This window comes from Balaenoptera borealis, assembly GCF_965194805.1.
Source record: "Balaenoptera borealis genome assembly, chromosome: 8".
Lineage (NCBI taxonomy): Eukaryota > Metazoa > Chordata > Mammalia > Artiodactyla > Balaenopteridae > Balaenoptera > Balaenoptera borealis.
Window position 1 is genome coordinate 1,284,620 of NC_138865.1, and position 27,755 is coordinate 1,312,374.

Below are 27,755 nucleotides of genomic sequence, written 5' to 3' on the forward strand. Positions count from 1 at the left end.
AGGGCCTCGCTCTTAACGCAGCTGCTCCTGCTGAAGGAGATCAGCTAAACAAGCTCCTTTCCTGAAAGTGCGCCTCTTCAGCTGCTGCAATCAAGTATGACTGAACGAACCCAGCACTGGTGAATGGCTTTTCTTGCTGGACTAATAAATGAGACAACTGGAAATTTATTTCGGTGGTAGCCTCATTTCAATTTTTATTTTTGTGAAGAAATTCTGCTGTGATGAGGTACGCTGTTTTAAAGTTTCTAGTGTTTCCGAACATGGCTGGTCTGTGAGCAGGGCCATGCGATGAGTGCTTACTCATGTCAACACGTATCCTTCAGCACAGGTCGTTGCATGATAAATGATGATTTGCTGTCTAATTTGGTACGCAATAATGCACACTCCACTGTGCCTGAAGAATGCAACATTTGAGCCTGAGTAAATTTAAGAAAACTGAAATCATATCAAGCATCTTTTCCGACCACAACACTATGAGGCTAGAAATCAACGACAAGAAAAATGCTGTAAAAAACCACAAAGATGTGGAGGCTGAACAGTATGCTACTAAACAACCAATGGTTCACTGAAGAAATCAAAACATACCTAGAGACAAATGACAACGAAAACACGACGACCCAAAACCTACGGGATTCAGCAAAAGTGGTTCTAACAGGGAAGTTTATAGCAATACAATCCTACCTCAGGAAACAAGAAAGATCTCAAACAAACCACCTAGCCTCACACTTAAAGCAACTAGAGAAAGGAGAACAAACAAAACCCAAAGTTAGTAGAAGAGAAGAAATCATAAAGATCAGAGCAGAAATAAATGAAACAAAAACAAAGAAAACAATAGCAAAGATCAATGAAACTAAAAGCTGGTTCTTTCAAAAGATAAACAAAATTGATAGACCTTTAGCCAGACTCCTCAAGAAAAAAAAGGGAGAGGGCTCAAATCAATAAAATTAGAAATGAAAAAGGAGAAGTTACAACAGAAATGCAAAGGACCGTTAAGAGACTACTACATGCAACTCTATGCCAGTAAAATGGACAACCTGGAAGAAATGGACAAATTCTTAGGAAGGTGCAACCTTCTGACACTGAACCAGGAAGAAACAGAAAATATGAACAGAGCAATCACAGCGTTTGATGTCCATTCTGCTTTTTCTGTTTTAACGTTATGAGTGTGCCCTGGTATAAAAAAGTAAATAAAATGTGTTAAGGTGACACATGGCATTTGGAATGCTGCCCACTTATAGCTGTGTCCCCACCATGTGTAAGTGCCGAGAAGCAGGATGGAAAACAGAGAGTCACAGGCACACGCTCTCCACACCTACAGGAGGTTCCTGTACTTCTGCTGCAAAGCAGCCGGATGGCCCGAGATGACCGAGTGTGGCTGCCTTCCAACAACCCGTATTCGTGGTTTCATATAATTTTCATGTGTCATAAAATGTTATTCTTTTGATATTTTCAACCATTAAAATATGTAAAGCCATCCAAGGCTCACAGGCCACAAGAAATAGGTGATGGGCCATGTGTGGTCCACAGGCTGTAACGGTAATTTGCCAAAGTATTGCTTGTGATTTAGAAAACAAAGTACAGGTGTTTGGTGTTTATAAGACAATTAAAACCTAATAGTGAAAGGTGTACAGTAAAGTATAAAAGAAGTCAATCACCAATCAATAACCAAAGAAAGCTGGTAGCAGTATGTTGTTAGTTTTCCACTATTTGATGTGTCATTTTTAGTTTATCCTCAATGGGGTTTTTGAAGCTTCTAGAGTGAGTAGTTTGATATCTTTCTTCGGTTTTGGAAAATTCTCAGGCATCAGCTCTTTTTTCTTTCTTTCCTTTTGTGACCACAATAATAGGGATTGTGTAATATCATTATATGTATTATTACTTGATGTCAAATAATCACACCCAATGTATTTTTATTTATGATATTTCATTTTTCATGTCTAACATTTCCATTTGGTCACTTTTATCATATTCATATATGTGTTGAAATTCCCCATGTGTTCATACATACTTTTATGTTTTATTTAATAGGATATTGTAGTTATTTTAAAGTCCATGTCTGATTATTCCAATATCTGGGAAATATCTGGACTTGCTTCCCTTGTTGAATATGGGTCTCATTGTTTCCTCATGTGTCTTTTAATTTTTGGTTTTCTGTTGGACCAGTATAAAGAAAAAGAGAGACTGAATAAAATAATATTTATGTTGGACCAATATAAAGAAAAATAGAGACTGAATAAAATAATATTTAAACCCAGGAAAAAGCATAGTAATTCTATTGCTGCATTACTAGTGTAGGGGATTGAGTCAATCTAATCTGTAATTCAGCTGAGGAGGGATTTGTGGAAGTATTAGACTCAATTCATCACTTGTTTCTAATACTTCGAGGGTAGAGTCAGAATCAACTTTTCACTGAGTCTTAGGCTCTGAGCTCTGGTGAGAAGGAGGTGTGCTCACCGCATTTAAAGCCAAGTCAACAGCTTTTTAAATCTTGGGATCTCTGTCTCTATCTGTCTCTGGCTCTGTCTCCCTCCCTTTCCGCTCCATCCCCTTCCTCCTCCCCCTCCTCACTCTTTAAAGCGCATCCGTCAGTTTCTCAGGTTTCACAGAGCTCTCTTCATCACCGCGTGCCCGGATTTCTGAGCATCTCTGCACCATTACCCAACTTCTAGCCTTTGCCCCTGGGGAAAGTTTGCGGTACCCAGAAAAGACTTCTCTCAGCCCTCCTTAATTGTTTAATAGCCTGCTATGCACTCCACTCGTAATCTCAGAAGAAGTTCTCTGAATTCTCTTGCCCTGGCCCCAGACTTTGGAACACTACCGCCGACACAGCAGAAGGCTGCTAGGAGGTGCAGGTGTGTTTTATTGCTGCGACTTCTTTGGATTCGAATCAGTCCTGCCAGCCTACACGTGGCAGCTAAATGTTTGTAAGACGTTCAGCTGGTTTCTCCTTACTTCTGTCTATAATAAAGTGATCCTTCTCCTACTGTTCTATTCAACATAATGGCAACTATGGACCTCATTTTGGATCTTTCAATCTTTGGATCTCCTCTCTTTGGACCTCTTCAGGAAAGGCTTGTTACTTTCTGGAATTTAGTTCATTTTGATTTCCTCCTGACGCCAGCTCTCTGATGGACTTTTAAGAGGAAACCACAATTTTTTGTTTATCCAGTTTGTCCTCGCTGTTAAGGTAGAAGCACCTGTCTCCTGCTGCTTTGACAGCCTAACCAGTAGTGGGATGGACTGGGTTTTTGATCACTCAAATATTACTTGAAATAAGTGAATGTTGGAAAAAGTCTTCTTTCACCATAGTTCCTGCCTTCACTAAGTTCATGCCTTCCTTAATCACTTATGTATCTATGTGTATTTTATAGGCTCTCATAGAATGCCAGTATATTTATTGACTATTTATGCTGCAAACATTGAGGTTATCTGTGTATTGTCTCTTTTTCTCATCACAATAACCCCAAGAGCAAAGTACTGTTACTGTTCTCATTCTGTGGATGAGGAAATAGAGCTACCGGGATGTCAAGTCATACAAACAAGGTTATTATGTTAATAGTTGGTGGAGATCATATTTGTACCACAAACTGTGATTACAGAACCCATTTTATTAAGCACTACACCACACCACTAAACAAATATTTGTAAAGCAAATGGTAAATATAATCCAAATGCATCAGAAGTTTTTAAAAACTCCTCCTTTGGTCTAACACATTGTACTGAATTCTGCAGTTATCCATAATTAATTGTATGACTCCATTGGCATCATTATTGAAAGAATTCCTCACTTGGGCTTGCTCTCTGGAACTGTGAGATGAATTGATGCTGAACTAATACAGTATTGTTTGTACAGCTTCTCACCTTTGTCTTGTTTCTTCTTTGCCTTACAAATTCTGTTGCAAATTTATTCCTGTTCTCGTTCATATTTTTAAATTCTTACTATCAAAATCTAGTGATACAAAAAATCTGAAAATTGTTTTGTATTATTCTGTTGACTGTCCATATATAGTCTTCCTTTTCTTTCCACTTCATGAATTTCGGAATAGAAACTTCTGAAATTTTTATTTTACCGTAAGATGAAATAGTAGTGAATATTAATGGGATGTGTTTTATGGTGACTCATGTATTAACTATATATGAGTGAGGTGATTCTGGAGTCTAGAAATTATAGTATGTGAATGAGACATTTATTTATATTTAACCTAACAGTACTCATTAGGAAACAATTATTTTACCACTGTAAAATCATTCCCTATATACCAGGTTGTGAAGCAAATTCTAACTTTTATCCAAATTCACTGCATCTCAGGCATCTGTAGCTAGAATCACAAACTAGAAGCCAGAGAGTTGGTGTTCTAATATTTATACTTCCAGGGAAATTCTTCCAAGTCAACAGAGTGTGAGAAGCCTGGAAGATAAACTTACATAAAAAGATCATGGATCATTTTACCAAGAGACTCCTAGATTAAATACTAACCAAAAAAACTTGTAAAAAGTGAGATGTTTTACCTAATTATACAAAGGATATGCTACAGAGTATTAAATATATTTATTAAAGATCTGAAGCTAAAAATGTAAAAAAATCTAATTTCCTATTTTTATACTAAATTTCTACCTTAAATTGACTCGTGATACAGACAAATTTACACGTATCTGGCATGCAGAGGTGGCTTATATAGTGAATTCTCTAACCATTGTTAAACACAGAAATCTTAGCATCACTAATAACCTCAATATTTTATAACAAGAATGTTTAAAAGAATCACCTTGAATTTCACATGTACTTTTTTTTTCCTAGTTGACGTCAATAAATTTTAACATTGTTATTGGAGTATAATTGCTTTACACTGGTGTGTTAGTTTCTGCTTTGTAACAAAGTGAATCAGTTATACATATACATATATCACCATATCTCCTCCCTCTGCGTCTTCCTCCTACCCTTCGTATCCCACCCCTCTAGGTGGTCACAAAGCACCGAGCTGATCTCCCTGTGCTATGTAGTTGCTTCCCACTAGCTATCTATTTTACATTTGGTGGTATATATAAGTCCATGCCACTCTCTCACTTCGTCCCAGCTTACCCTTCCCCCTTCCTGTGTCCTCAAGTCCATTCTCTACGTCTGCATCTTTATACCTGTCCTGCCCCTAGGTTCCTCAGAACCATTTTTTATTTTTATTTTTTTAGTTTCTATATATATGTGTTAGCATACGGTATTTGTTTTTCTCTTTCTGATTTACTTCACTCTGTATGACAGTCTCTAGGTCCATCCACCTCACTACAAATAACTCAATTTCATTTCTTTTTATGGCTGAGTAATATTCCATTGTATATATGTGCCACATCTTTATCCATTCATCTGTTAATGGACACTTAGGTTACTTCCATGTCCTGGCTATTGTAAATAGAGCTTCAATGAACTTTGTGGTACATGACTCCTTTTGAATTATGGTTTTCTCAGGGTATATGCCCAGTAGTGGGATTGCTGGGTCGTATGGTAGTTCTATTTTAGTTTTTTAAGGAAACTCCATACTGCTCTCTATAGTGGCTGTATCAATTTACATTCCCACCAACAGTGCAAGAAGTTTCCCTTTTCTCCACACCCTCTCCAGCATTTATTGTTTGTAGATTTTTTGATGACAGCCATTCTGACTGGTGTGAGGTGATACCTCATTGTAGTTTTGATTTGCATTTCTCTAATGATGAGTGATGTTGAGCATCCTTTCATGTGTTTGTTGGCAATCTGTATATCTTCTTTGGAGAAATGTCTATTTAGGTCTTCTGCCCATTTTTGGATTGGGTTGTTTGTTTTTTTGATACTGAGCTGCATGAGCTGCTTGTATATTTTGGAGATTAATCCTTTGTCAGTTGCTTCATTTGCAAATATTTTCTCCCATTTTGAGGGTTATCTTCATCTTGTTTATGGTCTCCTTTGCTGTGCAAAAACTTTTAAGTTTCATTAGGTCTCATTTGTTTATTTTTGTTTTTATTTCCATTCCTCTAGGAGGTGGGTCAAAAAAGATCTTGCTGTGATTTACGTCATAGAGTGTTCTGCCTATGTTTTCTTCTAATAGTCTTAGAGTGTCGGGTCCTACATTTAGGTCTTTAATCCATTTGGAGTTTATTTTTGTGTATGATGTTAGGGAATGTTCTAATTTCATTCTTTTATGAGTAGTTGTCCAGTTTTCCCAGCACCAGTTATTGAAGAAGCTGTCTTTTCTCCATTGTATATTCTTGCCTCTTTATCAAAAATAAGGTGACGAAAAATCAAACCTTGGTAAATTTAAGAAAACTGAAATCATATCAAGTATCTTTTCTGACCACAACGCTATGAGACTAGATATCAATTACAGGAAAAAATGTGTAAAAAATACAAGCACATGCAGGTTAAACAATACACCACTTAATAACCAAGAGATCACTGAAGAAATCAAAGAGGAAATCAAAAAATACCTAGAAACAAATGACAGTGAAAACATGATGACCCAAAACTTATGGGATGTAGCAAAAGCAGTTCTAAGAGGGAGGTTTATACCAATACAAGCCTACCTCAAGAAACAAGAAACATCTCAAATAAACAACCTAACCTTACACTTAAAGCAATTAGAGAAAGAATAACAAAAAAACCCCAAAGTTAGAAGAAGGAAAGAAATCATAAAGACCAAATCAGAAATAAATGAAAAAGAAATGAAGGAAACAACAGCAAAGATCAATAAAACCAAAAGCTGGTTCTTTGAGAAGATAAACAACATTGATAAACCATTAGCCAGACTCATCAAAGAAAAAAAGAAGACTCAAATCAACAGAATTAGAAAAGAAAAAGGACAAGTAACAACTGACACTGCAGAAATACAAAGGATCATGAGAGATTACTACAAGCAACTCTATGCCAATAAAATGGACAACCTGGAAGAAATGGACAAATTCTTAGAAAAGCACAACCTTCCAAGACTGAACCCGGAAGAACCAGAAAATATAAACAGACCAATCACAAGCACTGAAATTGAGACTGTGATTAAAAGTCTTCCAACAAACAAAAGCCAGGACCAGATGGCTTCACAGGCGAATTCTATCAAACATTTAGAGAAGAACTAATACCTATCCTTCTCAAACTCTTCCAAAATACAGCAGAGGGAGGAACACTCCCAAACTCATTCTATGAGACCACCATCACCCTGATACCAAAACCAAACAAAGATGTCACAAAGAAAGAAAACTACAGGCCAATATCACTGATGAATGTAGATGCAAAAATCCTCAACAAAATACTAGCAAAGAGAATCCAACAGCACATGAAAAGGATCATACACCATGATCAAGTGGGTTTATCCCAGGAATGCAAGGATTCTTCACTATATGCAAATCATTCAATGTGATAGACCATATTAACAAACTGAAGGGAAAAAACCATATGATTGCTTCAACAGATGCAGACAAAGCTTTTGACAAAATTCAACACCCATTTATGATAAAAACCCTCCAGAAAGTAGGAATAGAGGGAACTTATCTCAACATAATAAAGGCCGTATGTGACAAACCCACAGCCAACATTGTTCTCAATGGTGAAAAACTGAAACCATTTCCACTAAGATCACAAACAAGACAATGTTGCCCACTCTCATCACTATTATTCAACATAGTTTTGGAAGTTTTAGCCACAGCAAGCAGAGAAGAAAAAGAAAGAAAAGGAATCCAAATCGGAAAAGAAGAAGTAAAGCTGTCACTGTTTGCATATGACATGATACTATACATAGAGGATCCTAGAGACTCTACCAGAAAACTACTAGAGATAATGAATTTGGTAAAGTAGCAGGATACAAAATTAATGCACAGAAATCACTTGCATTCCTATACACTAATGATGAAAAATCTGAAAGAGAAATTAAGGAAACACTCCCATTTACCACTGCAACAAAAAGAATAAGACACCTAGGAATAAACCTACCTAAGGAGACAAAAGACCTGTACGCAGAAAACTATAAGACACTGATGAAAGAAATTAAAGATCATACAAACAGATGGAGAGATATACCATGTTCTTGGATTGGAAAAATCAACATTGTGAAAATGACTATACTACACAAAATAATCTACAGATTCAATGCGATCCCTATCAAACTACCAATGACATTCTTCACAGAACTAGAACAAAAAATTTCACAATTTGCATGGAAACACAAAAGACCCCGAATAGCCAAAGCAATCTTGAGAAAGAAAAATGGAGCTGGAGGAATCAGGCTCCCAGACTTCAGACTATACTACAAAGCTACAGTGATCAAGACAGTATGGTACTGGCACAAAAACAGAACTATAGATCAAGGGAACAGGATAGAAAGCTCAGAGATAAACCCATGCACATATGGTCACCTTATTTTTGATAAAGGAGGCCAGAATATACAATGGAGAAAAGACAGCCTCTTCAATAAGTGGTGCTGGGAAAACTGGACAGCTACATGGAAAACAATGAAATTAGAACACTCCCTAACACCATACACAAAAATAAACTCAAAATGGATTCAAGACCTATATGTAAGGCCAGACACCATCAAACTCTTAGAGGAAAACATAGGCAGAACACTCTATGACATAAATCACAGCAAGATCTTTTTTGACCCACCTCCTAGAGAAACGGAAATAAAAACAAAAATAAACAAATGGGACGTAATGAAACTTAAAAGCTTTTGCACCGCAAAGGAAACCATAAACAAGACGAAAAGACAACCCTCAAAATGGGAGAAAATATTTGCAAATGAAGCAACTGACAAAGGATTAATCTCCAAAATATACAAGCAGCTCATGCAGCTCAGTATCAAAAAAACAAACAACCCAATCCAAAAATGGGCAGAAGACCTAAATAGACATTTCTCCAAAGAAGATATATAGATTGCCAACAAACACGTGAAAGGATGCTCAACACCACTCATCATTAGAGCAATGCAAATCAAAACTACAATGAGGTATCACCTCACACTGGTCAGAATGGCCATCATCAAAAAATCTACAAACAATAAATGCTGGAGAGGGTGTGGCGAAAAGGCAACCCTCTTGCACTGCTGGTGGGAATGTAAATTGATACAGCCACTATGGAGAACAGTATGGAGGTTCCTTAAAAAACTAAAAATAGAACTGCCATATGACCCAGCAATCCCACTACTGGGCATATACCCTGAGAAAACCATAATTCAAAAAGAGTCATGTACCACAATGTTCATTGAAGCTCTACTTACAATAGCCAGGACATGGAAGCAACCTAAGTGTCCATCGACAGATGAATGGATAAAGAAGATGTGGCACATATATACAATGGAATATTACTCAGCCATAAAAAGAAATGAAATGGAGGTATTTGTAGTGAGGTGGATGGAGTTAGAGTCTGTCATACAGAGTGAAGTAAGTCAGAAAGGGAAAAACAAATACAGTATGCTAACACATATATATGGAATCTAAGGGAAAAAAAAGGTCATGAAGAACCTAGTGGCAAGACGGGAATAAAGACACAGACCTACTAGAGAATGGACTTGAGGATATGGGGAGGGGGAGGGGTAAGATGTGACAGGGTGAGAGAGTGTCATGGACATATATACACTACCAAATGTAAAATAGATAGCTAGTGGGAAGCAGCCGCATAGCACAGGGACATCAGCTCGGTGCTTTGTGAACACCTAGAGGGGTGGGATAGGGAGGGTGGGAGGGCGGGAGATGCAAGAGGGAAGAGATATGGGAACATATGTATATGTATAACTGATTCACCTTGTTATAAAGCAGAAACTAACACACCATTGTAAAGCAATTATACTCCAATAAAGATGTTTAAAAAAAAAAAAGACTTAAATGTAAGACCTGAGACCACAAAACATAGGCAATACACCCTTCAAAGTCAGTCATAGTCTTTTATTTACAAGCCAACTTACAGAGGCTTAAGAAAATCATTTTCCAGCTTCAGCTATTTCTAAATTGAGTTTTCTATTTCACTGAACTTTTATTTACAATATTTTGTAGTTCATGCCCAGCCTGTCATTTTAGGCTTTGAGAATAAAAATCTAATGTGTGAGAGATTCTACATTTTGTCATGAAGTTAAAATTAATAGTAGGAACTCAAGAGCAATATCAAAGTGTGAACTCAAAATACAATTATTAAAACTGAGCAGGACTCTGTGGGGCTCCTGGGCACAGAAACCTTTCTGTGTCCCCCATTTTTTGATTACAGGAAAATAGGCTTCATTCAGCCTCCAAGACCTTCCCTGAGTTCCAACAGGCAGGTTCAAACAGCTGCTAATCAGGGAAGGGAGGGGACGCAGAGACAAGGGAGAAGCAGTCATGAAACAATAGCGCAGCCTTGGGGGGGGTCCTGGTTCCCCCTCAAGGGATACACAAAACAATATCTTTGAGCTGTTTTGCAGATACTGAAACCTCCACCAGGTGGGAGAAGTTAACTGTCTGCTGCCCACAAGCAGGGAGATCCCAGACTGGTTGGAACCAGAAGGCTGATGATTTCACTCCCACTTACCTCCCCACCAACCAATCAGAAGGATGTCCACGAGCTGACCACGCCCTCTTTGAACCATTACTATAAAACTCCTCACTACCCCTTCCAAGTCAGGACACACAGTCTTGAGGGCATCAGCCCACTATGACCCCCCTTTGCCTGGCAAAGCAGTAAAGCTATTCCTTTCTACTTCACCCAAAACTCTGTCTCTGAGATTTAATTCGGTGCCGGGTAACAGAGGCTGGATTCGGCATCATTATTAAGAGTGATAATCTGAAAAATATTTCTTTTTATCTTTTTTTTTTTGGTGATGTTGAAGAAGATGTCAGTAAAAATCTTAATTCCATTACTTGTTCAAAACGTACAGAGTGGTGAAATTAATGGTAATCCGTATTTGTCTTCAACACAAATTATCATGATCACTGTTGAAACAAATTGGTCATGGCTAGGAACAAACAGCACAGATCTAGTAGACGTACCCTCTGACGATCTGGGATTTTATTGTTGGACCCAGGAGGAAAGGTAGTGGGTGTTGACTCTGCCAGTTACTCTAGGACTTGGTTGGTCCCCTGGCAGAAGGTGAGTAGGGAGGGATCTGGACCATCCTGCCACCACAATGTTCACCCAAGTAGAGTGTGGCCTCGGAAAGTAGAAGGAGAACGGTGTGGGTCCCTGGCTCGGGCAGCTTTGCATCAGACCACTGGCCTCCCTGCTGTCCTCAGAAGCTTCCACATCAGTACCTCTGAAATAAATACAACAAGGACGTCTCCTCCCCGACTGTGCAACAAGGCAGAGCTGAAAGTCAGGGAGGACAGCGTCATCCAGGAAAGACTGGAGACCAGTGGCCTCTGTCAGGGTCGAGACTGGAAGCCTGGGGGAGCACGTCTCCCCACACGGACAGCAAGTGAGGAGAGAGGTGGAGAGAATCCTCAGCATGTCTGCGTTTCTCCAGTCCCTGGGAACACGGGGATGGGGTGGGGGGACGCGGGAGGGGAAGAGATGTGCTGGGGACCAGAATCATACTGATTATATATGAAGACTGAAACAGTGATGACCTTTGGTTTAGACCCCAAACAGGTGAAACAACCACATCAGTGAAATCAGATAATGAGATCCATCAATGCTAAGGTTGGTTCCTTGTCTACAAGCTGTTATTCCTAAATGGAAATGCTGAACACAGGAAGAACACAGTAAAACATACACAAAGTCTACAGAACATGCGAGACCACAAGGCATACCCACCTGACAGCTGAGAACAGTTAAAATATGAAAATTTGACCGTGTGCAGTTGTATTTATTTAGTAAAACAGTTAGCATGTATAATTTAAAAACACTAATCTATAGATTGCTATTATCTGAAACACCAAGATCAACTCAAAGGGAGCACCCTTTCAGTTCTGACACCATATGCTGCAGTACAGGTGGACATCAGAACACAGTTGCTTTTCTCAGCCCAGAGCAGGATACGGTCTGAAAACTTGGTTGTCCAAGCCTGCTTCCATGGTAAACATTGAGCAAGAAAACAGAGTTAAACTTTGTGTGCAGCGATTACTCTTGCTGTCGGCAGGAGGAGAATTTACCACTAGAGGAAAATCTGAAGAGTCAAAGGTAGTGTCGTGTAGAAATCAAAGAGCCCCCTGAGTTCTTCCTCAGATTCCTAACAAAGGCTGGCAGCCACCGCCATAGCTTACAGTTTAATCATCGTGGGAGAAAACAGGCCCAGGCAGCAGGTTTTGTATGGACACGGAGTGTGTTAGTCTTTATAGAAATCTAAGATGAGGGACTTGCAAAGAGTCATCTTCCCCCGAGTTTAAGAACGGTTACCCTCCCAGGACATCTACCCCCTTCACACGCATTTTGAGAAGAGACTTGGCATCCTGATTCCTATACGCTGTACCTCTCCATATGAAGGTCATGCACACATATATATGCCCTATATACTGCACTGTCCATGTAGATGCCATCCGTACATGTATATGTCCTATATTCCATGTCTGTCCATACAGATGCCATCCGTGCACATACTGGGTTGGCCAAAATGTTTGCTTGGGTTTTTGCGTAAAATGTTACAGAAAACCCAAGCGAACTTTTTGGCCAATCCTATATATGCCCCATATGCTCTGTCTGTCTACATGCCATCTGTCTATCTGAAGATGATGTCTTCAATGTTCTGTGGCTGCAGTCTGGGAAGTCCCAAGCAAGGCTCACAGAGGGACCAGTCAAGTGCCTGCTGAGATCATAGTCTGCAGGATTAGAGATGCACACATGCTCTGAGCTCTCCAGTTTCTGGCAGTAAAACACTCTGCCACCATCAGCCTCCCTGACCAGAGCAGGACATGCACAAGAAGTAGCTGAGTCTTGGCACCTGGAGCACCTGGGCTGCCTTCCCGAACTGATGTTCACATAGAATATCAAAGAGGCCGGGACAGGACAAATTATAACAATTATGCAGCCTCCCGCCCCAAAGGAATCTGTGTTCTGACAATATACACACACACACACACACACTGAACCTCACCCCTGCATCCTCCCTCTTGAGCTGCTCTCGGTGCCACCGGGCTGGACCATCTCCAGGTTCCCAGCTGAGCCAGGCTCTCTGTCCCTTCTCCTTCCCCTGCCTGAACTTCCCTTTCTCCCCACTGTTCCCAGCTAATCCCCGCTGCTCCTCCATTTTTAGATCTTAATTCCTCCAGAATCTTTTCATGACCCCTTTAGTCAAGATAAGATGTGCATCTCCCTCACCTCCAGCCACCCAGATGCTCACCTGTGTCCTGCCCCTGCGGTGGTGCCTCTGATAATTCCTCCTCCACGAGTCCCCCTCTGTACACCTGGTGGCCGCGGGGACCCAGTGAATCTTGCTCAGGATACACCTTAGGACACAGGTTTGTACCCAGCACGTAACAGGAATTCAGTCAACAATCTGCCTAAACGGATTACAACTGCTGTAAGAAGCTAAAAACGGCTTAAATATAATTTTTTTTCTAATTTGAGTAACGGCATCAGGGGACCGTTTTCCAAAGTCTAGAAAAGTCTGAGGAGTCTCCCCAGGTATCACAGGCGAGGGAGGGGCTATGACACCAACAAACCGAAACAGGTGCTTGTGGGTCCCTCCTGGTCTCTTCCCAGGACTCCTGCACCAGCAGCCAATTGCTCCTGCCCCATCTGCTCTGATGCCCCACCTCTCGCACCCACACACCTGACCTCCATCCTGTAGACAGAGCCGTCTTCCTCAGACGGACACCTGGACACACCACTCTATGCCCAAGAGCCTTCCCCGGCCACCCACTCACGTCTACGTCCCGCGTCCCTGGGACATTTCCAGCTGCTACACACAGCACGCAGCCTGCGTCACTGCCCCCTGCTCACCTCCTCATGTCACCAGTCCTGCCTCAAAATGCACGCTCCCGCGAGACCAAACCACCCGTTTCCATCACTGCCACCTTCTGATAAATTAATAAATAAGTAATAAAATAACAGAGGTGATGTTGAGCCACTCACATATCTACCTGACTGTAAATTCCACCAGCAAAGCAAGAGTATCCAAAAATCAGACACTTCCTTCCACATCTTCTCAGTGTTTGGGCATTCGTACATGGACCTCTTTCTCCTTTTTAAGGCTGTTTGATGTTCACTTTACACTGATCTCATCCATGTAGCATCTTTAAAAACATTTCATCTGTGCAGAATGATTAGTAAGGAAGGAGATCAGCGTTCAAGTGCTTTGGTCTCCAACACACTGGAGCTGCCCTAATTAAAGAGACGACAAACCCACAATATGGTCTGCACACGACGTGCTGAGTTAGTTGCATGGCCAGAATGTGGCAGGAGTTTCTCTTTCTAATGCCCCTGACACTCGCAGCCCCCAGGTGTGCTAGAGTCCAGGTCCTCTTTCTACCGCGATAACCCTACCTTCAGTTGTGAACACAGGGAAGAGCATCATTTTAGGGCAGTTGCTATGTAATCAAAACTACATTGAAATATCATATGAGATTTGTTTTTCTCTGTCTGACTTACTTCATTCAGTATGATCACCTCTAGGTCCATCCATGTTGCCGCAAATGGCATTATCTCACTCTTTTTAATGGCTGAGTAGTATTCCATTGTGTATATATATATCTATATATATAGATATATAGCTATAGATATATATATACACACTACATCTTCTTTTTTTTTTTTTTATACTACATCTTCTTTATCCATTCATCTGTCGATGGACACTTAGGTTGCTTCCATGTCTTGGCAACTGTGAATAGTGCTGCTGTGAACATTGTGGTACATGACTCTTTTTGAATTATACTTTTCTGCGTATATACGCCCAGGAGTGAGATTGCTGGATTATATGGTAACTCTACTTTTAGTTTTTTAAGGAACCTCCATACTGTTCTCCATAGTGGCTGTAGCAGTTTACATTCACAGACCCACAGATCTCGAAAGCAAACTTATGGTTACCAAAGGGGAAATGCGGGGTGGAAGGATAAATTAGGAGCTTGGGACTGACATATACACACTATTATATATAAAATAGATAACCAACAAGGACCTACTATATAGCACAGGGAACTCTAGTCAATATTTTGTAATAACCTATAAGGGAAAAGAATCTGAAAAAGAATACATACATACATATATACATACATATGTATGTTTGTATATATGTATGTGTATCTGAGTCACTTTGCTGTACACCAGAAACTAACACAACAGTGTAAATCAGCTATACTCCAGTAAAATTTTTAAAAAAGAAAAAAAAGAAAAAGTAAAAAACCTACATTGAACTAAAAACCTACCCAGAATCAGCACCTCTCAATGCACATTTAGGGAATTGCACACATTTTGTGGAGTGACGCACCATGGAAGGACTGGCCCATGGAGAGGCAGGTGTGAAGCAGAGACCAGCACTGTGTATAAGCACATAAATCTCAGCCACTGAGCATCGCTGGGGTAGCACAGATGAGCCCCAGCTGTGCTGCTGGAGAGCTCCATCCCCTTCCACACAAAAGCTATTTATTTAAGGATGTCTTACTTAGGCTGTAGTCATGGTGACAATAGCAAATGTATCTTATTAACCGAGATCTTTATATTATTTTAGTTTGAATTTGGCCATCACATTTTAGAGCATTCTAACTTATTAACAATTCTAAGAAAAGAATTCACTTCCCCCTTGGCGTTCTGTCTTCCACTTAACATACTCAAATAGCCCTTTTTAAGAGAGTGCGGAGTATGTTAGAACTTGTCTCAGACCCTTGTCAACAAATGAATATAAAATGCAGATCCCTATGCAAGACATCACAAAGGGCAACGATTTCCATGAGTTCATATTTCAAGATTGTTTTTCTATCCTTTTCATAAGACAAGCTCACATGTCAGCACTTCAGCATACCATGTGCTTTCCATTGAGCTGTTTGCCCCGTGTTCACAAAATCAGTTACTTTTCAGTAAGATTCTTACTTGATCTGATTCTGCAGCTCTGAGTTTCCTTCCTGCTGCTTTTTGCTTTGCTTGCTTAAAACAATCTGCCATTTTTTGGTGATGTATCAGCAGGTTTTATCCTCACCATGGGTGAAACAAACACTTATCTGAGAAATGAATAGCAGCCTTGCTTCACACTTTGATTCTAGGGAATATGAGATGTTCTTGTGTAGTTATTTTCATGCCAAGGATAAGCTTTAGTTTATGACAGATGTGAAACCCAATTACGCACTTTACTGTTTATTTTCATCAAGTACCTGATTCTGGACTTTCTTAAAAATGAAGACTTCATAACCTTCAAACTCACCCCTTTTCCCCACCTGACATCCTATTTGTGTACTTATTATATTCACAGAATGCTTACATATAAAAATCATCCTTTCTCCTATTTTCCAAGAAAGCGTATGGAGGTCACTGCTTCAATTCAAAAGCGACTTTTGCCTGTGTTGTTTACCACTGGCCACAAGCGAATGTGAGAGACAAGAAGACAGGAATACAAGAACTGAAGGCACATCTACAACAGCAACTCACCAGTGCCTGAGTTGCCCCACAGTTGTGTCCACGTATCAGCCAGCCTTCCCCAGAGAAGCAGAACCAAACTCCTTCTTGAGAGCAGATTTAGTATAGGATTTGGCTCAGGTGATTACGAAGGCTGAGATGTCCCACAGTCTGCCATCTGCAAGCTGCACACCCTGGAAAGTGATGGGGGTTGTAATTCAGTCTGAGTCTGAAATTCTGAGAACCAGGAGCCCCAGTGTCCGAGGGCAAGAGGAGATGCACGTCCCAGCCCAAGCAGATTCACCCCTCCTCTGCCTTTGTGCTGTTCGGGCCCTGGATTGGCTGGTGCTCACCTGCGTGGGGAGAGGGATCTTCTTTACTCACCTACCTACACAAAAGCTCATCCCTTCCAGAAACGCCACACAAACAACCTCAGAGGTAATGTTTTCCCAGCTAGCTGGGTCCCCCTTCGCCCAGACAAGTTGACACCTAAAATTAAGCATCACTGTCTAACTCTTTAGGTCTCTCCTATAGTAGAGGCTATTACTATTTCAGAAAATGCAAAAGAAGATCTTCAAACAAATGAATGCCCATGAGAGATGAAGAGACAGGAGAGCACCCACTCCTACCCACCTCCTCATCTTCAGGGAACAAGAGCCACATGTGTTGGGCCACCCTTTGGCCTCAGCAATGCATTCTGTGGTCAAGAAATAAAGACAGAACTAGGAGTGAAGCTCTTCTTGCTTTCAGATGAAGGTCAAGTCTGTAGTGCCCTCTGGGGCAGTGTGTGTTCTAGCCCAGCGTGCTTTCTCCTTGTATTGCTCTTCCTGTGAAGTAATGAACAGGATTTCAGAGCCACGATATCAGCCTGTCGGCCTAAAACAGCAACCAACATCACAGTTAATCATTCATACTTAGTGTAACCCTTTCAGAAAATTACTTCAATTGATTTTCTTAACAACCTCGTAAGAGATTACAATACTATTTCACAACTGTGGAAATGGGATCACAAAGGTTAAAAAAAACACAAGTTTACAACAGTCACATGACAAGCTGGTGGCGTCACGACAGAAACTCGGGCCACCTGATTCCAACCCCACGACTGTCCTCTCTCCGCCGCTGTCCCCACTGCAAGTGAGGACGCCACTTCCTCTGACAGGCGCTCCTGCCCGTTCCTCGTCTGGTTCTTCTAAGGCACCTTGTACTTGTCATCATACCCATCAGAAACAGCAGTGGAGTCTTTTTTTTTTTAGACTTTAACTGGCTTTAATCAGGTTATTTATTTATTTATTTATTTTATTTTTTCTGATCCATGAGTTCTTACATTTCAGAGCCTCAGTGATTACTTATTTCTATGCCTGACACCACCAGGCCACCCAGACGTTCCGAATCCAGAGCTCTCCCTCCCATTTAGTAAGGGCGGTGACCGCAGGTGGGACATTGTAAGGATGGGAGGATCCTTATTTTCTCGATAACTTCAAGGGGATAGCCCTTGGGGAAATGTTACGTAGTTCAGCTCCCTTCTGCTTTAGGAAACACATTTTCTGAGGTGTCTGAGATACCTGGCTGATTATTTGCCTGTGGGCCCTGGAGTTATACTTATAGAGGCAGAAGTAGGATCCTGGTTTTGGAGTTCCGCACACGTCCAGCAGAGGAACCGGGCGGTCCTGCTAGCAGACGCGGGTGACGCTCACAGCCGGTGGGGCTGCTTGACGCCCGAGTCCACAGTCTAAGCTAGGCCGCGCCGTCCTTCCCAGCGTCCGCAGCGGTACAAGGCCGGGCCCCGCCACTGAGGCTGGAGACACGACCCGACGGGGCCCCCGGTTCTCCCCACAATCTCGCGCTGGTTTGTGGGCCTCGCACCAAACCTCACCTGGTGACTTCTTTTCTTTATCTAATATCTTTTATTAAAAAGGTCTCTCTTGCCCTCGTTCAATTCGATGATAAACAATGTGAAACGGGTGGCCCTGGTAAATTGCATTAATGACTCAAATTAGGAAGCCCTTTCACTGCCCAGCCCTACTCCCCAACAGGCGCATGTTTCCCCACGCTGTGCTTTAGCCCTGGGACCTGTTTCAGCCAAAAGGATGTGAGCAGATGTAACGCGAGCAGAAATTTGAAAAGCTCTGGCTCGATCTGGCTTCCATCTCTGGCACCACTGCCATCCCCACGAGAACGTGTTCACTGACCACGGGAGATGAGAGACAGGTAGGGGACCCCTGCATCTCCCCCTGAGCCCGAACTAGATCAGCCAGACCCCAGACAACCCTCAGATCGATGACTAAAAGATGGTTTTTGTCTTAAGCCACTGAGTTTGGGGTTGGTTTTCTTTTCTTTTTTTAAATAAATTTATTTATTTACTTTTTGGCTGCATTGGGTCTTCGTTGCTGCATGCGGGCTTTCTCTAGTTGCGGCGAGCAGGGGCTGCTCTTCGTTGCGGTGCGCGGGCTTCTCATTGCGGTGGAGCACAGGCTCTAGGTGCATGGGATTCAGTAACCGTGGCTCGTGGGCTCTAGAGCGCAGGCTCAGTAGTCGTGTCACATGGGCTCAGTAGTTGTGGCTCACGGGCTCTAGAGCACAGGCTCAGTAGTTGTGGCGCATGGGTTTAGTTGCCCCGTGGCACGTGGCATCTTCCCGGACCAGGGCTCGAACCCGGGTCCCCTGCACTGGCAGGTGGATTCTCAACCACTGTGCCACCAGGGAAGCCCTAGGGCTGGTTTTCTACGAAACATTTTTTTGTGGTGTTGGCTAAATGGCACACATGGTATTTAATTTCCTACTATTCTGTCACAGTTAAGAAGATGAATTTACCACCATTACCAAGAAAAATGCTGCATACATTAGTTTTATATTAAGGTGTAATACAGCACATTATGTAGCATCCACTCTAGTGCTGAGTTAATTATCTTGATTTTACTGATGAGGAAACTGAGACTCAGGAGGCTGCCACTCTTTCCAAAGCTAGAACGACGATGAGATGGAATCATGATCATAGAACCAAGGCCTTCGGCAACATGTTATTTGTCTCTGGTACTGAAGGTGATCTGCCAACATTTAGGATTCTTGCCAGCCAAATGGTCCATCATAAACAACATCATAAAATGTATAATTGTAATAAATCCATTTGAGCGTGAGTCACACCCTTTAGGGCTCACGCTCCTAAATGGGCTCATACCTGTGATTATGACATAACCAGTCATTAAGTGTGCGTGGTTTCCACCGTGATGATGGTCACCGGGGTGTCCTGTCAACACTCCACACACCCCCGTCCCAGCTGGGCCACTTCGGGTGAAGTGCTTGGGAGGAGAGGATGCCCACTGCTGATGCTCTCAGCAGGCTCCCTGCGCCAGGCCCGTCCGCCGGACCGGGGCCTTTGAGTTCACGGAGCCAGGGGCCCGTGGAGACTTTACAGTGGGGGGCTCTGCCTGTGGCCCCCTAACCTTGTATGTGGCATTACATTTGGGATAAATTACATATTTAGATGGAGAACGCAGACAGGGAAATGGTACATGCTTTGCCTGATACAAAATAGACAAGAAACCCCAAAATAATTTCCCAGGTAATATAATATAAAGATAAAAAAATCTCTCTTGTGCTTTCAAGGAATCTATCCTTATAGACAAAGTTTGATTTCAAACTCCTGTGAATTTAAGAGAGTCAACAATCTCTCAAATACCACGGTGGATCTTTGAACTACATCTATTCTACCAGCTCCAAACATCAAACAGAAGTATATTTCCACAGGAGGCCTGCAATGGAATCTACAATTAACCTACTTACAAGATCATTAATGTCATGCTAGGCTGAAATATTTGAGCATATTATAGCTATTTTTTTTTAAGTTTCTAAAATCTTGCTGTTGATACAGAAAGAGAAGTAATTGAAATTCAGTTAGCCTCTACTTTTAGAAGTCTTTTAATTATCAGGTTGAAAACATGCACTGATTGAATCCTGTTCATTAGGGGCATGAATTTTCAGGACTCTCCTAAATTTAACAGGCACATAAAAAACCTTCAGGAAGTGCCGTTCACAAATGGGAAATAACTGGGCAATATAAGTAGGCAACGTGTAACTGCAGCAATTTTAACACCAACACTGTGCCCACTCACCCTTCAATTCTGGGATATCACTTTGTCCCGTCACCTACACTGTCACAGGTTCTGGCTCTCAGGAGCGGCTGTCTAGTCTGATAGAAGAAATGGGCGACCAGTCACTGCAGGAAACACTGCTTCACACGTGGCCTGAGCCTTCGTGGATACAGACCATGAAGCGAAACATTTTCCATCTGACTCACAGCTTCTTTCCTTCACCAAGTTTCTCTTTCAAACAGAATCTCATAAAAGACTATTTCCAAAATATCTAAGGAAACCCTACGAATCAATGTTTAAAAGACAAGCAACCCAGTTTAAGAAGGTGAGCAAAAGATTGGACCAGGTGCTTCACAGAAGAGTTTATCAAAATGTGCAGTAAGAAAATATAGAAAAGAAAGTCATCACTAGTCATCAGGAGATGCAGATGAAAACCACCAGTGCATTCCACTGCCCTCTCACCCAAAAAGAAGTATCTGGAAAGGATGGGGAGCAACCAAACTTCTCATGCAATATAGGTTAATACAATCATGTGAAAAATCTCCTTAACAGCTTCTAATAAAGCTGGGTGTAACGTGTACCCCCTACCACCCAGCGATGGGTTTATATGACCGGATTAGGCCTGATCTCCCTATTTCAAGATCAGATGATTAGAATGCTAATTAAATCTGCAAAGCCCCCTTTACCCTGGGACATCAACATCTCATGGGGACAACACCAGGGTTCGAAGGTATGGGGGCCGACGGGCTGCCCATTACAGGGTTTTAGAAATAAAGAACTGAACGACTGGACAGTGACGCATGTAGGCTGGAGAGTTTACAGGACTTAAAACTCTAGGTGCTATGCAGTTGTGGCAGTGGTCAGTTATCAGTTAACTTTAAACTCGATTACCTGCAGTATTAAATATACAGAATGAGATTTCAAAGGTAAACAATAAAAGCAGTAAAAAAGAGGGAAAAGAAAACCAAACAAAAATCAAGTCTACCTTTTAAAAAGTAAAAAGAGAGCAAAAAAATGAGGGCATTTGTAAAGCACAAAATAAGATTTTAGCGATAGGTCACAATCGCAGACTCACTGATTAAAAGAAACTGTCGGGTGAATAAAAAGAACAATGCAGATATATATTATTTTCAAGAGATAAGCCTAAGACCTAAGGATACAGAACATTTGAAAGTAAAAGACAGAAAAAGAAATTTCAGGCTAAACTAAAATCCTCTTTTGGGGTAATGATAAAAGCCTTCATTCACCAGGACAAGGCAGCAATTATAAATGTATATGTACTAACAACATAACCTCATATTTTACAAAGGAAAAAAAGTGTTAAATCAAGGGAGAAACTGACAGATCTAACAAAAGACTTCAAGACAACTTTCTTAGTAAGTGATAGTTAAAACACATAAAAAGTAATAAATATAAGGCTTGAGGTGAGAAGCAGATCCCTGAACCAAATAATTTTGAAACTAAACACTGTTCTCGAGAGCACATTTATAAAAATTGCACATGTACAGGGGTCATAAAGCAAGGTGAAACAAATACCAGAAAGTCAAAGTAAAATATATTTTATGCAATTAAGATATAAAATAATCATTTAAAATATCATTAATCTGCAAATTTGAAAACACACCTTTGAATAAATCAAAAGTTGAATATATGAGAGTAGAAATGAATATGAATATCAATCTCAAATATTCTCAGAAATTTCTGCAAATTTCAGAAAATTACAGACTGTGGGGTATCATTTTTATGAAACTCAGACCCAAGAACACGAAATAACATACTGTGTAAAAAGCATAAAGCTGTAAAACCAGAGGAAAGATAACCAAAATGTACAGAAGAGTGGTTTCCTCTGTGGAGGAAGCAGGGTCAGTGGTGTTGGGAGTTTTACAGTTGGCCGTAACCTCAAGAATGTTTTATTATGATGTTTCTTTCACAACTTAAACATTCATGTTAAATATTTCTGTATTAAATAATAAAGTTAAAATGACCAAAAATAGGGCTTCCCTGGTGGCGCCGTGGTCAAGAATCCGCCTGCCAATGCAGGGGACACGGGTTCGAGCCCTGATCCGGGAAGATCCCACATGCCGCGGAGCAACTAAGCCCACGAGCCACAACTACTGAGCCCACGTGCCACAGCTACTGAATCCCGCGCACCTAGAGCCTGTGCTCTGCAACAAGAGAGGCCACCGCAATGAGAAGCCCGCGCACCACAACGAAGAGTAGCCCCTGCTCACCGCAACTAGAGAAAGCCTGCACGCGGCAGCGAAGACTCAATGCAGTCAAAAATGAATAAATTAAAAAAGTAAAACTTTTTTTAAAAATGACCAAAAATATAAGAATTAATATTACTACCCAACAGAAATCATGAAGTTAAATAGATATTGCCACACGTGCTTTTAACGGCATTTGAAAAGCAAAAACGTGCCACAGAAACAGATGATGACATGAGCTGCTTCAGGGCGCTGTGCTCTGAGGGCTTCCCCTCCTGTGGAAACAGACCCCAGTCCTTCCGTGGCATGTGTGGACAAGTGACAGGGAGTTTTCCAGCCCATGACCTTGCTGCTCAGAAGAAAATGGACAGTGCCACACCCCCTGGTTATTCCAGTTCCTGGGGTTCCCATCCATACTTCCCAGTGGGGCGTGGGCTCTGTCAGGGAATCTAATGCACTTCCCCTGGGATTCCTGGTTTTTCCCTGTCCCCTGAAAGCTTTCTGCTTGCACCGCACCTCAGAGCGGTGCACACGGGAGCACACGTCAGAGCACATGGGATATTTCATGCTCAGGTGATTAAGCTCCTTTTGTTGTTTGGCTTGTGTTTGCTTTCTGGAATGATGCCACGTGTTGTTTCCTTCCCGTCTGTGGCTTTCCTGGGAGCACTGTGTGGCTTGTATCAGAGCGGCTGACCCGACCCCCTGTGTCCTGGGTGTCCTTTCTCCGCCCGCCCCCGGTTCTGGCAGAGTCATCAGCATGGAGGTGGGTGACACTCCCAAGTGGTCACCCGAGATCAAAGTCACCCCAGCACTAAGCAGGGTTCCCTCCTACACTGGGGTCTGTCGGGCACTTGATTAAAATGCTCTCTTGAAAGGAGGAGAAAGGAAAACCGGTTTGGGTGAAGCACAGACACACATACACGTAGGCTCACAGTCACACAGAAAAGTTTCCTAAAATACACACGCACTAGTTTCCTATTTCTATGTGACAAATCACCACAATTTTAGTGGTTTAAGACGACGTGCATTGACTGCCTCACAGTTTCTGTCCGAGTCCAGGCCAGGGCCTCACAAGGCTGTGTTTTCATCTGGAGGCCCAGCTGGGGGACGCAGTTCCAAGCTCATTTACACGGTCGCTGGAATTCACATCCTCACAGCTGCCAGGCGAGGGCCTCGGCTTTCAGGTCTTAGGGGTCACCCTCAGGCACCTGCCTCGTGGCCTCCCTGTGGGCACTCCCCAACACGGCCTTGCAGCTTCAAGGCCAGCAGCAGTCTCTTGGCTGAGATGGAATTGCACGTTATCACAGGAGTGACCTCCCCAGATCTCTGTCCTGTAACTAACTAATCACCACGTGACTTCTCACCCCCTTGCTGAACTCCACTGGTAAGAGCAAGTCTCAGGTTCCACTGCACTCAAGGTACGGATTACACACCAGGGGGTGGATCCTCTGGGGAGACTTGCCCTAGGACCTGTCTGCCACTCCACAGATATTTAGTAAAGTACTGCCTAACACCTAGGAGGTATGCTATGTGTTTAAAAAAAAAATTAAAAAAAAAAAAGGATGACCTATTCTAAGCCGTCTAAGTGCAAATCAGAAAAGTGCTATTCTACTGAAATCACAACACGTCAGATTATTGTGCTTCCTTAAATTGCTGATTTCTCCCTTTATCTCCTTTGGAAGAATGTGACTATGATTTTTGTTATTTTCTTCACCCCACAAAAGGTTAATTATAGCAAATGCTTTATGTATCTTATTTAAAACACAGCCTTCACAAACTCATATCCTTGAAGATATGCACCGAATTTTAAGTATCCCACTTTTATAAAATATTGAAAGAGCATTTCCAATAAATAAAATCTAATGAACAGAAAATAATACTCCAGATGCTTTGGTCCTCTTCTGATTCTTTCAACATCCCTGGAGGTGTTCCATTGTGCGTCTGCTAAGATCTCATTTCCAAAAACGTGACCCCCAGGGCTCACCCAGACATGAATCTGCCGCGTGCATCACGGATCCAGGGGACCTTTACATCTTCCTCGTCCTTCTTACGTGGTCCAGGTCTCCGTAACAGTCCTGATCCAAGTGTGATTCTATTGTCGAAACAAAGACCACTGGACGATGCTGAATGTGCCTGTATTTTCTATATGAGTCTCCAAGGGAGCGTGTTTGCCTCCTGGACAAGCTGTGTCAATGCCAAGGTCAGGACTGACCCCTGCCCGTAAAGCAGCGTTTCAGAAACGATACGTGTACTCGGTAGATGTGAGCTGTGGCTCAGATGCTAATTCCAGGGGTTTTACAGATAAACAGTTTGTTAAAACAGACTTTCTGGGGACAAGAGTCGCTCTGTTGAAGCAGCTCATTTCACTGTGATGTCACTCCTCTTTCTCGTTTCCTCGGTTGAAGCCTATTTCTTCACCCTGCTCAAATCCCAGAAAAGAAGGCTGTGAGCTGATATTAGAGTACCAGTGTAGGCAGAGGGGTAACTTTTTTCCAGTTGCTGCTGGTTTTGAGTATGTCACCTGGGAATAATAGTCAGGCTTCTTTGTGGGGTAGCTGCAAGGATTAAAGAAGCGTCACTACATAGAAAGAGGTGAGAAGCCTGTTATAAAGTAAGCACTCAATAAATAGAGGCTAGTATCATTGTAAATCATGAATTTGGGAGTGCAAGTATTTTAAATATCACAACATTCCAATTACAGAATCATAAGGAAAAGAACTCAACTGAAAATACATTTAAGTTGGTAGACGTGTTCCAGCAACACAAATGGATTCCGTTCTACCCCCATTGCTCGATTTTATTTTACTAGTGTCTCCATGTGGATGACTAGTGGTAAAAACAACCCAGGATCATTTCAAGAAGGAAAATATGCCCCAGGCTGTGCTCACAAATGGCTGCAACAGGGTTTTGTTCAATACACTTGTCAGTGGAAAGTGAGCTTCCCTCAACGCCTGGTGCACTGCCGGGTGAAAGCTCCCACGTCCCGGACAGATGAAGTTCCTCTGTCTTTCCCGGGGCTGCTCAAGGTGGCAAGGAAAGTGACTTCCAGCAGCTGCACTCAGATCCCCAGAGAACAAGGGTCAGATTAGAGATCCAAGCAGTAAAAGAATGTTGTAGCAAAGTGAGGGCGGGCCTGGTACATGGACACAGCCTCTGAGGGATGGAGGAGAGAATAAAGCCACCCAAGTCCTATTCAATTGCCTGCAGGGGTCTGGATTCTATTGTCCGTGGCAGAGCCCTGGGTCACTGGCTCTCGCATCAAGGTCGTAAATGATTTTGATGCCAGGCCACTGTGGTTCTCCAACTGCCAACCTACGGAGCAAACATTCAAAGGCGTTAAACTGCTGGGAGTAAAATCCTTCACTGCATCTGCCCACCATATATATATATGTGTGTGTGTGTGTGTGTGTGTGTGTGTGTGTGTGTGTGTGTGTGTGTGTATCCGTGCAAACTTTGACTCCTGAGAGGCAGCTTCCAATGAGAAGACAAATGTTTTCGCTTGAAAGGGAGTTCATTTCCTGTGTAGATTTTTATAACTATTATTATTTAAGCAGCACAAATTAAACTGAGGAGAAAAACACTCACATTTCTTTTATTGTGGGAATTACTGTAATTTTATGTATATGTGTGTATTTCCAAGCTTATTTGGTCCTTTAGTATCTTCTCTCTTCACCACTAAAGGTCTCTTTTTGGAGGCAGGGGGTGGGGGGAATCGGAACTGTGTACAGGCTGCATCATATTCATTTATAAAAGCTGACTTTCTGGAAAATTCCATAAACCATTTCTACAGACGATTATCACGTGGAGGTCAATGACAGTGCCTTTCTCATGTCGTAACGCCTGATATCACATTGTTCCAGAGGAGAAACCGTAGTTCCGGGTTGATGGGAGACTGCACTCCAGCTCAGCTTTAACTACACAGATCTGCTCCTACAGTGACTGAAAGTCCCCAACGAGCCGTAGAGAGGAGCAATCTGTACAAGTAAAGGCGAACATCTCGTCAGTCCCTTGTTCAACTGCATTGACCTTGATCATGGGTCGACTGTAAACGTCTCCCTGTAGTGAAAACTCAGCTTGCAGCTGCTCTCATGTCTGTTTCAAGGAAGTGCTTCAGAACAGACACCGCTCATTCTAGAAACAGTGTGCACTGCCATCAATTATTCCTGACCCATTGGCATTTCTTTCATCAATTACAGCTTCCGTGTTCTCTGTTTATATGCTCGCTTTATACAATAAAGTACACAAGAAGAATTTTCCTGCATGTGTCTAAGCACAAAAGAAATGATCAAAGGAAACGATGCTTTATGACAGGACAAGTTTAAATAATTAGAAAGCACCGTAATAAAGCACAGTATCACCAAATGCTTGACATATTGGCTCTCTGAATTCATTTTTTCACACATATATTTTGTTAATTGAAAATAACAATGCAACTTGTACATTGTCCTAAATAGTCTGCTTTTGTTTTACCCTAGACTTTTTATTGCCTGGCTCTGTTCATATACTTAGAAGCTGAATAGGCTTTAAGACAATATTGATAATAAAACCCACCTCAATGAATTCACTTTCTAGGGTGTTTATGAGTCTCCTTTTTTCATTTTAAACACCTTCCTGCCGTTCCTTCCTTCTCCAGCGTCCTCTCTTATCACAATTCCACTTGTCATGCTTAAGGCTTCATGTAATGTCTTTCATTTGAAACCTGTCATTGACAAAGCATAGCTCGGGTGCCATCTGCCTTATGTGACAAATTTGAACCGAACAGCTTCACTAAGGTATCACCTGCCCCTGAACATTTATTATTTTCACCAGGTGACCTTGAAAATGTCCCAGGTGGCGTCTACATATTTCTACTAGCTATCCAAGTTGTGTAAATGAGTCTACTCTTATGCTAAACCATCTCACACACTAAACACAGGTGATAAATTGAATGAAAACACACTGCACCCCAAATAGCTTCATTCTCCATCGTATTCCCTAACCCTTCTGTGTGGGTAGGGTCTGGGATGA

The 27,755-nt window shown here is 41.9% G+C and overlaps 1 long non-coding RNA gene across 1 annotated transcript in view; it reads right to left on the minus strand.

The window, feature by feature from the left end:
- The window catches only part of LOC309633381, a 364,347-nt gene that overhangs the window by 224,469 nt on the left and 112,123 nt on the right, over positions 1–27,755 (minus strand). Inside the window, exon 4 of the long non-coding RNA XR_014247482.1 lies at positions 16,487–17,280. This is a non-coding gene — a long non-coding RNA (uncharacterized lncRNA). The remainder of the gene's footprint in view (positions 1–16,486; positions 17,281–27,755) is intronic.